This window comes from Triturus cristatus, chromosome 5_2, assembly GCF_964204655.1.
Source record: "Triturus cristatus chromosome 5_2, aTriCri1.1, whole genome shotgun sequence".
Taxonomy (NCBI): domain Eukaryota; kingdom Metazoa; phylum Chordata; class Amphibia; order Caudata; family Salamandridae; genus Triturus; species Triturus cristatus.
Window position 1 is genome coordinate 1,116,320,729 of NC_140588.1, and position 13,656 is coordinate 1,116,334,384.

A 13,656-nucleotide genomic window follows, 5' to 3' on the forward strand; every position below is an offset into this window, starting at 1 on the left:
ATGTCATCCATTTTAGATACGGCATCCATTTTGTTTCTTGCCCTCACATAGTCAATGGACGAGCGATGACCCCGGCAGAATCACCTCGTTAAGGACACGTAAGCTCAAACCCCGAGAAAAGCTGACGCTGCGTGACCAGGCAGAATCAAGCTGACTCCCCTGCCTGAGGCCAATCCTGCTATACTGGTTCTCGTGTCCATTGTCCTGATTGAGAGGCCGAATACGGTAGCCATGCCCGTTTACAATCCATAAACACCTCTTATCCTACTTTTCTATCCCTTGCACCTGGCTCTGCTCCTCTCCTTCTGGGCTTTTACAATGGGGAGGATACGATTTTTTATGATGGGGAGGATCGGGCAAAGAATGGAAAACTGACAAAGAGACTTGATCGAATACCGAAAACCTACGACTAATTATTGTTTGATGTATGTTTATTGTCTGTTTTAGATACCGGGTTGGGCATGAGAAATATTCGTGTAATGTTGCCTAAAGACATATTTCGTGTATTTAAGGAGCAACCCACTTCTTGCAATTTGAACAGTCTCGTAGATTCTGCCTCTGTGTGGTTCCTATGACTTCTGTGTCCCTGCAGTAAATAAACCTTGGTCTTTGACGCCACCATCGAGAAGCCAGCGTCTCTGTTTATTTGTGCACCAAGGCAGGAAGGAACTCAGGGGTCTTTGGGTGTTGTTTCCCTGACACCTCTGGACTCTTAAAAAGTCCAGAACCTCAATCACTACAGGTGTTTTCCTCATGTAGGGATTGTAAGTCTATTAATAACGGCAGATCTTTAACCGTTAGCACGGGTGAATCAACATGGGACGGATTCTCTACAACAGCCCCTGTGTGAACTTGATTGCCTCTGAGACGATGAAATTTCAGTAATTTCAACTTTCTGGTATACTTAAAGAGGTCAATGCGGGTTTGTGCATAGTTGAAATCACTGGCAGGGCTAACCGATAACCCTAATGATAGAATTTGTATTTCTGATGTGCTTAAAGGTGTGCTGGTAAGGTTTATCACAGAATGTGATGGCAAATTGTCAACTGGAGGCATTACCTGCGAACCCATTTCTTCTTGGTAAAAGATTTTTTGTTGCTTGTATTTGTGTTTGAGTTGCTGCTTGTGGTGGCATTGCTTTCTCTCGCGGTGCTGTCTATTTGCTTGTAAGGACATCAATGAGAGAAGTCCTTGCAGTTTTTTACTTAGAAAGGAGTTTGACGACTACTTTTTTGTTGAATATCCCAGTTTCTCGATAGCATTAATATGTTTTATGTCTGAGAATTGTATACATGTTTGTTGAAACGTACAATCCTAGTTTTTCGACAGCACAACATGTTGTATGTCCGAGAATTGCATACATGTCTGTTTATTTGTAAATATGTTTTTCATGTATTGATTATGTTTTATGTATACACCTCTATATAAGAACTTAGGCAAGAAGGCAATTGTCTAAGTAGGCCTGTATAGGGCTAACATGTCTTGGAGAAAATGTTTTCAGAAAACGCATTACTGTATTAAGTTAAAATTCAGGGATAATTAAAAAATCCTCTTGGAGTTAAAACAAATTTGGATCTATGGTGTCAGAGGTTATATGTTTTGTATAGATTTTTGGATTCCTACCTCTGTACTCTAGAACAGAATCATTCCCCTGTTTTTTATCGGCTCTTAGAGTAGGCACCACGCCTATGAAGGAAGGTATACATAGAATAGTTACTAGGCATTCTATAGATGTCAGAGAGAAGACAGTTGTAACCTTCTTTTCGAAAAATTCCCTAGACCGCTGTTGTCCCCCCTACTACAGCACTGCGCGCAAGTTAGGATTAACTCTCACACCATCTCAATAACTAGCTCCAACCTAAGCACCGCACCCAACACTCGTAAGACTACAACTTCTATAAACACACTCCATGTCTGAACCAAAGACTCTTGGTTTTGGGGAAGAGGAAATTGAGGAACTATTGAAGGGCCCTTCAAAACTCAATCCTAATAGTATGTCGACAAACCCTGCACAACCGTCTGACTTGGAAAAAATCACCAGGTTGAAAAAGAAACCAGTACATACGGCACTACATGGTGAAGTGTTGCTAGAACATCTACGAGCAGGTACGATACCTGCTGGTCTCCAAGTAAAAAACGTTCCAGTAATTTTCACGGACCAACCAGAATACCTAGATGGATTCAGCCATATAGGCACAAAATGCTCAAGAGATTGGACGTTTCACTCCATAAAAACAGGAGAGTGCCTGTGTCTAAAGGAATTACAACTAATCAGAGAACTGGAAGAAGAATTCCGAAATAAAACAGCAGTAGAGAACGCACAAGCACTTTTGGCTAAAATTGAAAAAGAAAATGAGGTCTTCAAATAAAATACAAAAGATTTAAAGAGATCGAAATTACAAAGAGATATTAGCAATTTCTCAGAAAAGAAGACTTATCCATACTTGGATAAGGAATACTACAAGCAGCAGGCCAACTTTGTGATCCTTCAAACCTACGATGGACGTAGTAAAAGACAATATATTACCTTTTCGGATGCTTCTTCGTACTCAGATAATTCAAGCGATTCTGAACCCTCAACAAGCAACAGTGGAAACCAACCCACACAATTCTACCAACCGTTCCGTCATGAGCATGGAAGGGGTTAAAAAGCGAATTACCCAACACCGCTCAAGAATACGCTGTAAAATCATAAGTGCACCTATGGTAACCCACTGCATAGAACATCAGCATGGCCCAAACGACATAAAGTGGACACTATTAAAGCAAGTGTCTGGAACAAACATTGATAGCATATTGTCCAAATTCGAAGCCAAAACTATCTTGTACTTAAATACCATTGAAAACAGATTGAATGAAATGAGTGAAATAAACCATTGGGTTTGACCAATTACCACAATGGTTCTTCTTTCCTCTCCCCACTCTGAGTCTGGGCGAATTATTGCAGTTTTTATGGAATTGAGTAGTCTTTTTGTCTTTGACAGCTTCAGAGTGAGGAGAAGGTGGGGGCTGTGTAGAGCAGAATGTGATACAGAAATCGGAGACAGATTCTGACCTTGTAGCCAGTGTAGGTGGGGGCCGGTGAGAGGAGCGGAACAGAGGCACTGCTTAGAAAGCTTCTCTGACATCGCATCTGTGTAATGCCTGCAGCCGGAGAGCCTTGGGGGCCAGGAGTAGGAAAAACAAAAAAGATGGCTGGCAGCCCAGGCTCAGGCCGCGCTGAGGGGCTATTTTTAGCTTCTCTGATAAGACAGGGCAGCTGAGAAATGTAAGTCGAGAAAGATTCCCTTGGTCTATTCTGTGCTAAACCAGTGCCCCGGGGAAATGTCTATGGAGAAGATTTGTTTTATTTTTTAGCAAATGTTATATTGCTTCTGGCCAGAAAGTAAAATGTTGCTCTTGCTTGGAATTTTAAGGGCTATGTGCCTATATAAAAACGATTTTCAAATTCAGACATTTTTGAATTGTGGCCACAAGCAGCCACCAGTTGCATTGGATAAATGATCCAGTGGTTACGGGTCTGTGAGGAAAGATGGGAGATGCATCTTCGACTAGGACATGAGGGTACATTGTGTACATAGATGCATAGCTCATTTTTATAAAAGAAAGACAGGTTCGTGTGTTCTTCATTTTTGATTATTGTTGCTGATCCTGTGTGTCAGACTTGACACGGTGATTTCAGATGGGAGTGTATAGGGCAGGTAAATCAGTTATTGATTATAAGCCTGACAAATTAAGCAGGCCAGAATGTTCGCCTCTGAGCTGTAGGTACTATAATTGCGCATCGCTGCTCATTTATATATGTTAGTGTAATTGTTTATGCTTTCTGTGCTTGGTATACTGATGGCTTGGCATATGTATTTTATATATGTTTTGTTTTTGTGTTGTATTGACCAGTATGTTTGGCATTAATACAAGTTCTCCTGGGCGTTACGGAGATGGACGTGACGACGTAAATCTTTGCGCAGCGCTTGGCTGGAACTTGTTCACAATTACTAAATTTCACAGACATGATATTACCTTTATCATGCTGTCAAAATAGCGGACAACACGTTATCAGTGTATGTCTAATTGGTATTGGTGATGAATAAAAGAAGAAAATAGTTATGCAAGACTTAAATATGTATCACATGACTGCCTTTCTCTTATAGACAGGCAGCCTCGGTCATATGTTTCCAGATTGGACATTAAGGAACCATTATGATCTGTGCACTCGCATCTTACCTCTTACAAGGCCTGTTTTAAATAAGGACTGCCACCCCAGGGTGACAAATGAGGCTCGGTATTTAGGGTAATGAGAAAATATCTGACAGGATTTCCTTTTTAAAGTTTGCTTTAGTAAGCTCATTCTTGTAAGTGGTGGCCCCAAAAGTTGACTTGTTTTTAAATTAGGCTGTTTATTGTATAGGTGGAAATTATTGCAAAATGACTGATTTCTTTAGCAGATGAATTATTAATTATCAACATTACCAACTGTTCTTAAACTTGGTTTTCCGAATATTTAGGTAATTTAGAATTCCTATTAGGGCCTCCTAGCATTAATATTGACTTCAGGTTGGTGTAGGTTCATGTAATAGGGACATTTGCATATGAGATGTCATTTGGCCAGCTTATGAGCTAACACAATGAGGTTTGTACATTAATTTGAAGGATTTCTCGCCGTTTCAAATACGCTGTGTATCTCCGATAATTTTGCTTACGCCCAGTAGCTACAAACAGGGATTAATAGTGTTGACAAGACACAGGGTTTGATAGTGTTTGACAGTAGTGAAATCTGTTTCAGATTTCCTCCTGTCAAAAAGGGGGGGAAGGAGGAGAATATTGGCTTTCTGCTGGCCCCTGAGGAGGTTCGCTTCCCGCTAGCCCCTTAAGAAATTAAGCCCCTTAGAAATTAGCCCCCTTAGAAATTAAGCAGAGGAAATAGGTATGGTGCTTTCCCCTTTTTCTCATGTTTTATTGTGATCTTTCAGGGGAATTAGTTGTGGGCACCGGAACGTATTCAATTGATTTCTGGTTTTTCACATCCCAAGACACAAAAGGAGGTACGTGCATTCATTGGCCTCACTTCATATTGCAGGCAGTGGATTCCCCAGTATGCTTACATAGCCAAGCCCCTAATACAGTTGACGACACAGGAGGCAGTTTCTACTAAAGTCCTCTCTTGGACACAAGAACACACTGTGGCATTTGAAGAATTAAAGAGAGCTTTATGTCAAGCACCAGTTTTAGCAAACCCTGATTACAACAAATCGTTTATGCTTTTTGTGACAGAGCGGGATGGAACAGCACTATCTGTCCTAACACAAGATCATGCAGGAAAACACGAGCCCTGTGCTTATTTTTCTAGTACATTAGACCCAGTAGCACAGGCTTTGCCTGCGTGCCTAAAATCAGTTGCAGCAACGGCCTTAGCCATAAGACAAAGTGACTCGATAGTGCTGGGCCACCCTCTGACAGTACAAGTACCACACGCAGTAGAGGTTCTCTTGAACCGGACACAAACACAACACCTGACTGTAGCTAGACTGACAGGTTATGAGTTGACGCTATTTCAACCACACATAGAGATCAGACGATGCAACATACTGAATCCTGCTACCCTTTTGCCCTCCAGTACAGAAAGCGTTTCACCACACGACTGTGTTGAAGTAATACATACCGTGACTAAACCAAGACAAGACTTGACAGACGTTGCACTCCCAGACCCCGACCTAACACTATAAGTTGACGGCTCATGCATGAGGACAGGTGCGGGAGAATTAGTGGCAGCATATGCAGTGACTACTGATACTGTAATAATAGAGACTAAAAGAATAGACATATTGTCAGCACAAGCAGCAGAGCTCATCGCCCTGACACAAGCGTGCATAAGAGCTAAGCACCTGAGAGTAAACATTTACACCGATTCTGTGGCGAGAAAGAGGTTTCTTGACCTCTCATGGGGCCAAGATACAGCATGGCCCCCTTATTCAAGCCCTACTGGAAGCAATACATTTACCAACAGCCATAGCTATCCTAAAATATAAAGCACATACTAGAGCCACAGATACTATTTCCCAAGGCAATGATCTGGCAGACCGAACAGCTAAACAGACAGCTCAGACCCCACTAGACATGACAAAATCACAGATGCTTCACTGTCCAAAGCCATGACAGTTAGGGATCCTTCCAGGGATGTACAAGACATTCAGACACATGCTACTCTAGACGAATTAAAGAAATGGTCGGAACAAGAAGGGGTACTGACTGATCAGGGTTGGATGAATAAGGGCAAATCCACATGGTTTCTTCCTGATTCGATGGTACAAGTGATTATAAATACCGCACATAGTCCTGCACACTTAGGAGAGAAAGCAATGATAGATAGCTTACAGAATATATGGTTCAACAAGCACCTGCGTGCAGCAGCGAAACAAAAGGTCAGAACATGTATGATCTGTTGCCAATTCAATCCAGTTAAAGGCATTCCGATGGAACAAGGTGGATTCCATCCACCTGACCACCCTTTTGAAGTTCTCCAAATGGATTATATCCAAATAAACAGATGTAGAGGTTACAAATATGTCCTGGTACTAATGAAGCAGGTGTCCCTTCTGTTAGGGTATACCTGGAAATTCCATTGTGTGCGACATCCTGAAGCAGCAGGCCTTGTAGAAAGACATAATCGGACATTAAAAATTTGCGCAGACAAAGGTGTAGATTGGATGGTAGCCCTGCCGGTTGCCCTCTTTTACATGCGAATGGTAGCTCATTCTAGAACAGGCTTATCTCCCTATGAAGTGGTCTTTGGTAGACCACCAAATATGTGGGGCACTCCAATGCCTAAAAGATTACTGATGTTGATAGTAACATGCTGACAGATTACCTGGCTTCCTTGATGTCTGCACTACTCTCTTGTTGTTCGCAGGTTACTGCCGCCTTCCCTGACAACACCCAGGTCAAGGGACACTCCATCGCTGATCCGGAACTTTGATAGATCAAGCCCTATTAAGCCGAGGTGGGACGGAAAGGATGGATACATCATTGCAAATGTTACTTTGGGAATAACTGTACTTTCCAAAAGAACACTGACTGCTTGGACTTTGAGCCCCCTTTTCTAGAGGAGACTCCCCAGCAGGAGTTAAACTCAGATCTAAAAAGTCAGAACCCGTTTGATCAATTAAGTCCACTAGGTGGTGAAGCGGTTGAACATGTATTCTGGCTTGCATAAGATCTTGGACAATAACATTGATAAAAAGAGCAAGATAAAAAGCAAATACTGTAAAATATTACGTGGTAGATGTATAGTGACTGTGATTTTTCTATCTCTTCTGTGCATCACGATAATATGTATCAGCTTAATACTACATGCTATTTTTCCTCCTATTGCCTCACTTTTACACTCCTCCACTAATGATACCATAAAGCACACATTTAGTGATCTGCCATCCCATGAGTTATCATATCGACTTGCCTTACGCAACAATACCTTTATTCAGATACTGCACCATTCACATCAGACTAGCAATGCTACAGACTGCTGGGTCTGTGGCCGATTTCCCCCGTATCAGAAGGTAAAGGGAGTGTTGCCTCTTTTTCCTTTTCCGTTCTCCCATAATGGTTCTTGCGGAGCATGGTTTGCCTTAATGACATCCATCAACGGTGATGCCAAAGAATGTCAAGACAAGGAGTGTAGGGGCGAGTGGGTATGGGGTAACTTGAATAAAGTCATGAACAAAGCATGTTTCCCAGATGAAGAGGGACTTCCCCAAATGAAAGGTACAGATCTAGAAAATGAAGAGTATCTGCAAGGAAATGTGACCCTCGACTTTATAGTGTTGAATGTCAAGCCCCAACACATGTCAGGTCCGCCTTCAATTACTGTTCTGCCAGTAAAAGGGAACTTGTGTGTCAGAAAAGAAGGCTCAGTACATTTGGGGCACAGTGAGTGTCATACTATAATAGTATTCAAAGACAAAGGAAAGTCCTATTTCAGAGCATCACGACACACCTACTTTATTTGTGGCCAGACAGCCTATGTGCAACTGCCCTTAGACTGGGGTGGGACGTGCTACACATCATTTCTTTCATACCTAATAAAGGCACCATCTGTATACAAAGCAATAACAAGGCTCCACAAGATTGCCCAAAACATACATCAAGACCCAGGCACGTGGACATGGTCCGGTTGGCTCTGGGGATTAATATCGGCTTGGGGATGGAAAGTGTTGACCGTCTGTGGGTTGATACTATTAATGATATTCAGTTGTTGCCTATGTCTGCAGTGTGGCCCGGCCATTTGTGGCCTGTGTGCTACTGCATGTGTTCCACATCCCCATTTCCAAAGCATTGAAAATGGAAAAATAATGCTGCAAGAACAGATCGACTGTCTCATGAAAATAGACGTTACATAGGGGGTTCACTAGGGTACAAGGAAGGAATGAGGAAAATAAAAATCTATGAGGCCTATGTGTCCCCATGTGCCCCCCCCAACGCTTATGTGCACATACATGTAACCTATGTATTTCCCCTCCATGGCCTTTCTATCATGATGCTTATGCTATAACGTGGCCTGCCATCATCCAGTCTCCCATGAGAGAAACGACAAATCTGTATTGAGGCCTACACGTTTTTCATCATGTTTTCCTGCATTTTCATGAAGCCCATGTTTATGGCTCAGCCAGAGCCGAAAAGAGGTTTCATGCCTCAGAACGCTCTGAAAGCTGCAGCTACGTATCCTTGGCCTTGCACACTTGGGCCTCAGCCAAAGGGGCCCCGACCGAGGTGCCGAGACAGTATTGAGCACGGTTATCCGCTCCTCGAGAAATACATTCCTGCCTGGAGAAGGAGGAATTTAAACATGACCCATCTGCAAAGGAGAAAGCCTAGCCTTTCTGTCTCTTTTTGTGTGATTACAAAGCTCACGTCAGTGAAAAGCCCATAGCCCCCGTGCAAGACTTCTGCAGTAAATGAAGTAAATGAAGAAATAGATGCCACATCGGCTCTTGGTGATGAGCAACCTATGTCACAAATCAGTCCCTGCTCCAGACATCGGATATCAGATAATACAAGATGTGCTGGTCGTTCTGACACTGAAGGCCTCACTCACTGAAGGCCTCACTTCCAGACTTGTCCGGTTGCATAGCAACCCTCCCCACGTCAGTTACACGTCATGCTCGAGTTGAGCACAAGTAAGGCAAAGTTCCAGTACAATTCCAGCAGATCACGCAACCCCCTCCAGGTATCCACCCACACATGACAAATTACCCATTATCATCAAGTGGACGCCCACATGGACGCCCACCTTCACGCCTACTTACACGCCCACATGCTCTTATCTCATTCTCTCTTGCTCTTTTGCTTACGTACAATTGAGAGATGTATATATACTGTACTCTGTGAATAATGTTTTGAGAATATTGAGAATACTTTTGAGTCCCTTTCCAGATCCTTTGTGGTGATGGTAATATTCTCCCTTTGACTCGAGTTATTGGAATAAAGCCCTTTATGAACCTGATACCACAGACTCAGCCTCTTGCTTTATGCATGATCTTATTTATATACTAAAAATTCTGAGAGCGTAATATTTTATTTACCACACTCATATAGGGAACGAGACCACAATGCGCCTGTAATTTTTTTTTTACATTTACTGATGCCTCGATCCTAGGTAAAATCAACATTGCAAGCGTTTCCCCTTTTAGAGATCCCAGGTTCACGGCAACCAACCAGAACTAGGGACACAGTCAGGCATAACAAGTCCCGCCCTAACCTGCGGAAGTATCTCCATGCACGCCGTATTAGATTCTACAGGTATAAGCATCACCCCTACATAGAGTGAGTAACGCCCTCGATTAATCCCTACTGCTGCTGTGATAAGATACGCCGCTGTATGAGAACACAAACATACTGAGTACAAGTGCCCAGGATGAATTCCTCCATTCGGGCCTGAGGTTCCGTGTGGGACGGAACGACACTTTTGAGTGGTGACGAATATGGATGAGTTGGGTATCTACGAACTGCAAATGACGAGTATAGTGGGTGTACGCAGTTTCGCTACGCAACCACGTATGGTTCGTCTTATTTTAGGGTTTATTCATCTGAACCCTCGGGTTCCATTTTAGATACGGCATCCATTTTGTTTCTTGCCCTCAAGTAGCCAGCGAACGGACTTTTGTCCGCTTCGTGACCCTGCGACTCTCAAGCTTACGCGAGAGACATGTGTTCCTTTGAGTATGACTTTTATGATGAGGGAAACGACACGACGAAGGCAGATGGCCCCGCTTGAGGCTCATCTTGCCGTGCCGGTCTATTGTTTCAGCCATGCATACATTAGACACGGTATCTCTGATCCCGTTATCAAGTTTCCTTTATTACTCTTAACACTCTTCTTTAACCTGTTGTGCATCCTTGTTCTCCCTTTGCATCTGTTTTTGTCCCTTCTCCTAATGGGTTTACGATCAGGATGGAATGTGTTTTATATGCTTTTACAGTTGGGAACTGGCAATACTGTGGTAATCATGTTCCGGCCTCTTGAAACATGAACGCGACCCTTTTTGAAGTTTATTGTGGGAACTGAGTTGCAATCTTTGTTCACTATATTGGGCTATGGGAAAAACGTGTATAAAAGGAGCGATCCACTTTTGCAAATTGAAGCAGTCTCCGAGAACCTACACGCTGTGTACTTCTTGTGACCTCTGTATCCCTGCAGTAAAATAAACGCTGAACTCTGACGTCGCTGGAAGTGTCCCGTGTCTCTGTGTTTGGTACGCCAGAACAGGTAACCCACGAAGGTTTCAGGTGTTGTTCCCTGGCACCGCTGGGTCTTAGAAAAACCCAGTCCTTCAGTTGGCGCCCAACATGGGGCGACATCAGCGGTACCGGTCCAAAGCCCGACGATCGTGAGGAACTTCGTGTGAAATCTCCGAGGGAAGGTGCACCCCGCTTCATCGATCCAGTTGTCGAAATAAGTGGCCCGACGTCTTTTCCCGCGAAGATCCCCGCCTCCTGACGGCTGCGACGGACTGATGCCCTGACTGTCGACCTGTTTTTGGCGCCTGGCGTAGTCCTTTGTACGGCGAGACGATAGACGGGCCTTCCTGGTGATGCCATTGTTCTTTCAGTTAAGTATTTGTGGGTCGCTCCCTGTGTTCCTTTGTTGTTTACATGGTACCATAGCATTTGTGGTTCTTAGTTGTTGGGTTTTATTTGACGATTGCAATTGCCAAAAACCGAGGGTCTCGCAAACTTTTTGCGAGGATATCGTAAGTTCGATAGCCCTTGAAGTTTGGAAACTCGGTTAGTGTGCGCGATGCCTAGCCGTAGTACTTTGTTTGGGTTTCTTAAATGTTGCAGAATGGATTCCCGGCTGGAGGATTCATGCCCGATACCTCCGGTTGGAACTCCGATTTATGAGCTCTATAGTCGCCATGGCGTAGGTCCTATCGTGTATAATGAATATTGGGTCCGCTACACTAAAAATGATGGCGTTCTTAGTTGGCCATCTCATGGTAGTTTTGAAACTGCCGTTTTAGATAATTTGGAAGCTAAACTGTTTAAAAAGAAGGCTAGGCCGGCCATGTTTGATTCCTTCCGGTTGTGGCGGAAAGAGGCTAAGCAGAAAGAAATCAAGCAGAGTAAGAAAAGTAAAAGAGAAGGCGTTATCGCGGTGATGCGAGATGCTGAACAGTATCAGCGAGACAAAGATGAGAAAGAGCAGGAAGTTAGTGCTCGACTTCATCATATGGCGGTGGATAAGTGTTATCCGGTGCTACCGCCTAACAATGATAAGTCAGGAGAAGAAGCGGTAGAGGATTCGCTATTGTCTTATCTGTTGAAATCACCACCCCCCTATGCTCCCGATACTCTGGGTCCTGTGATTCTACCTCTTCCTCCACCTGCTGTTTTGGCGGCTGCTGGTCAGCCCGCTGTTCCTCCCGCTCTCCCGAATCCCCTTGTGCCACAGATCGTTCCTCCTCTTTTACCGGCTTCTCTTCCTACTGCGCCTTTTCAAGTCCCTCCTCAGTCTGTTGTTCCTGCTACTCCTGGTGTCGCGTCAACTTCTATTGCCTCTACCCCTACTGTTGCCGCGCCTGGATCTTCTTCCTCTTCTCCTTCTCTTCGTAGTCGTCTCTTGACTGCTGTTGCTTCTCTTTATTCTCCGCTTTTTGGGCCAATACTCGGCTCGACTCTTTCAGATGTCGCTCAGAGGCGCAGCCAGCTTCCTGACGATAGAGAACGCGAATCGCTGGTAAAAATGGCACGTAAATGGATTCGTAATCCTGTTAAGTATCCTTCGCGTGTAGTGTTTGACACATTTTCTCAGTTTAATGCGCCCACTCAACGATTCGTGTTTGAGGAATTGTGTAAATCGTTGAAGGAGGAGTGGGATCACGATGTGGTAGATACTGTACCGTCTGAGGTTTCTGAGCTCCAGCATCGGTTCACAACTGGTGTGATTGTAGGTGACAAAGTTCGAGAAGCTCTAGAACGTTTATTATCCTTTCGATGTACAGTGCAACCTCGAGCATTGTTTAAGGAGGAGACGGCAGCATGGATGGCGCAACCTGGTCAATATCCGATGCGGGAAGTTCCCCCCGTATGGATGCCAGGCGATCCTAATGCTAACCCTCCTGTCCCAGGCCGTTTTCAGAGAGTGTGGATACACCTCCCTTGGAAAAGATCGGAAGTCTTACAGGTGAAGCAAACTTTGCCTGATCCCCGTAAAAATCCAGCAGGTTATTATAAGGAGTTGTCCCAATTGGTGGATGCTACTGTTATGAATCTAGCTGATATTGATATGTTGTTTGGCAATGTAGTGCCTCAGCCGATTTGGGCGAAAATTCGTCATGAGAATCACGCGGCTGAGTTAGGCGGTGACTGGGCTGCCCTTACAGCGGCAGACGCTCAGCAAGTCGGTGGGGCTAAGCCTGAGCAGCTTATTGTGGCATTGCCCCAGAGGATTATTACCCTCATGAAAACGCTTATGCCAGCGATGCGCGTTAATTGGGACAAGCTGTCCGCGTGCAAGCAAAAGAGGGATGAAAGCGTCTCCGACTTCTTTACGAGATTTGAGGAAGCATTTGTCGATCATAGTGGCCAGGACATGGGCTCAGAGGGTGGTCAGCGGCTGTTTGTTGATAAGTTTGTGTCGAACTTGTTGCCCGAACTTAGTAATAAGTTGAAAAATTCTGAGAGTTCGTGGGCCGTTTCTACCACTGCTCAAATATTGGCTACGGCCCAATATTACGAAAATAGGGAAAAGGAGGAAAGTGAACGTGCAGATAAGAAAACAAAGGATCTTAAAACTAAGGTCTTATTGCAGCAAGCGTATCCTCCGCGCTCGAATTTTAATGATTCGCAACAGCCAAATAGATCGCAATCACAGTTCTCTAGATCGCAGATGCGAAATGACTCTCCCGCACCCCGTTTTGTGTTGGGATACAATCAATGTGCGTACTGTCGAGGGGAGGGCCACTTGAAGTTTAATTGTCCGGTTCTCCGTGATAGGAATAGTGGTGTGTCTGCTCGAGGAGGACGTGGTGGTCCTCAGCAAGCTTCACGTGGTAGAGGTCGTGGAGTTACTCAGAGTCAGGCTGAGCGTTTTGCCACTTCCTCAGATTCACAGAATTGTTTCGATCGACGTGAACCATCGTCCGGTAGATCTGCACAGTATCA

The 13,656-nt window shown here is 44.2% G+C and overlaps 1 protein-coding gene across 1 annotated transcript in view; it reads right to left on the bottom strand.

Moving 5' to 3' along the window:
• The window catches only part of LOC146829841 (indolethylamine N-methyltransferase-like), a 137,062-nt gene that overhangs the window by 85,167 nt on the left and 38,239 nt on the right, over window positions 1–13,656 (bottom strand). The window lies entirely within an intron of this gene.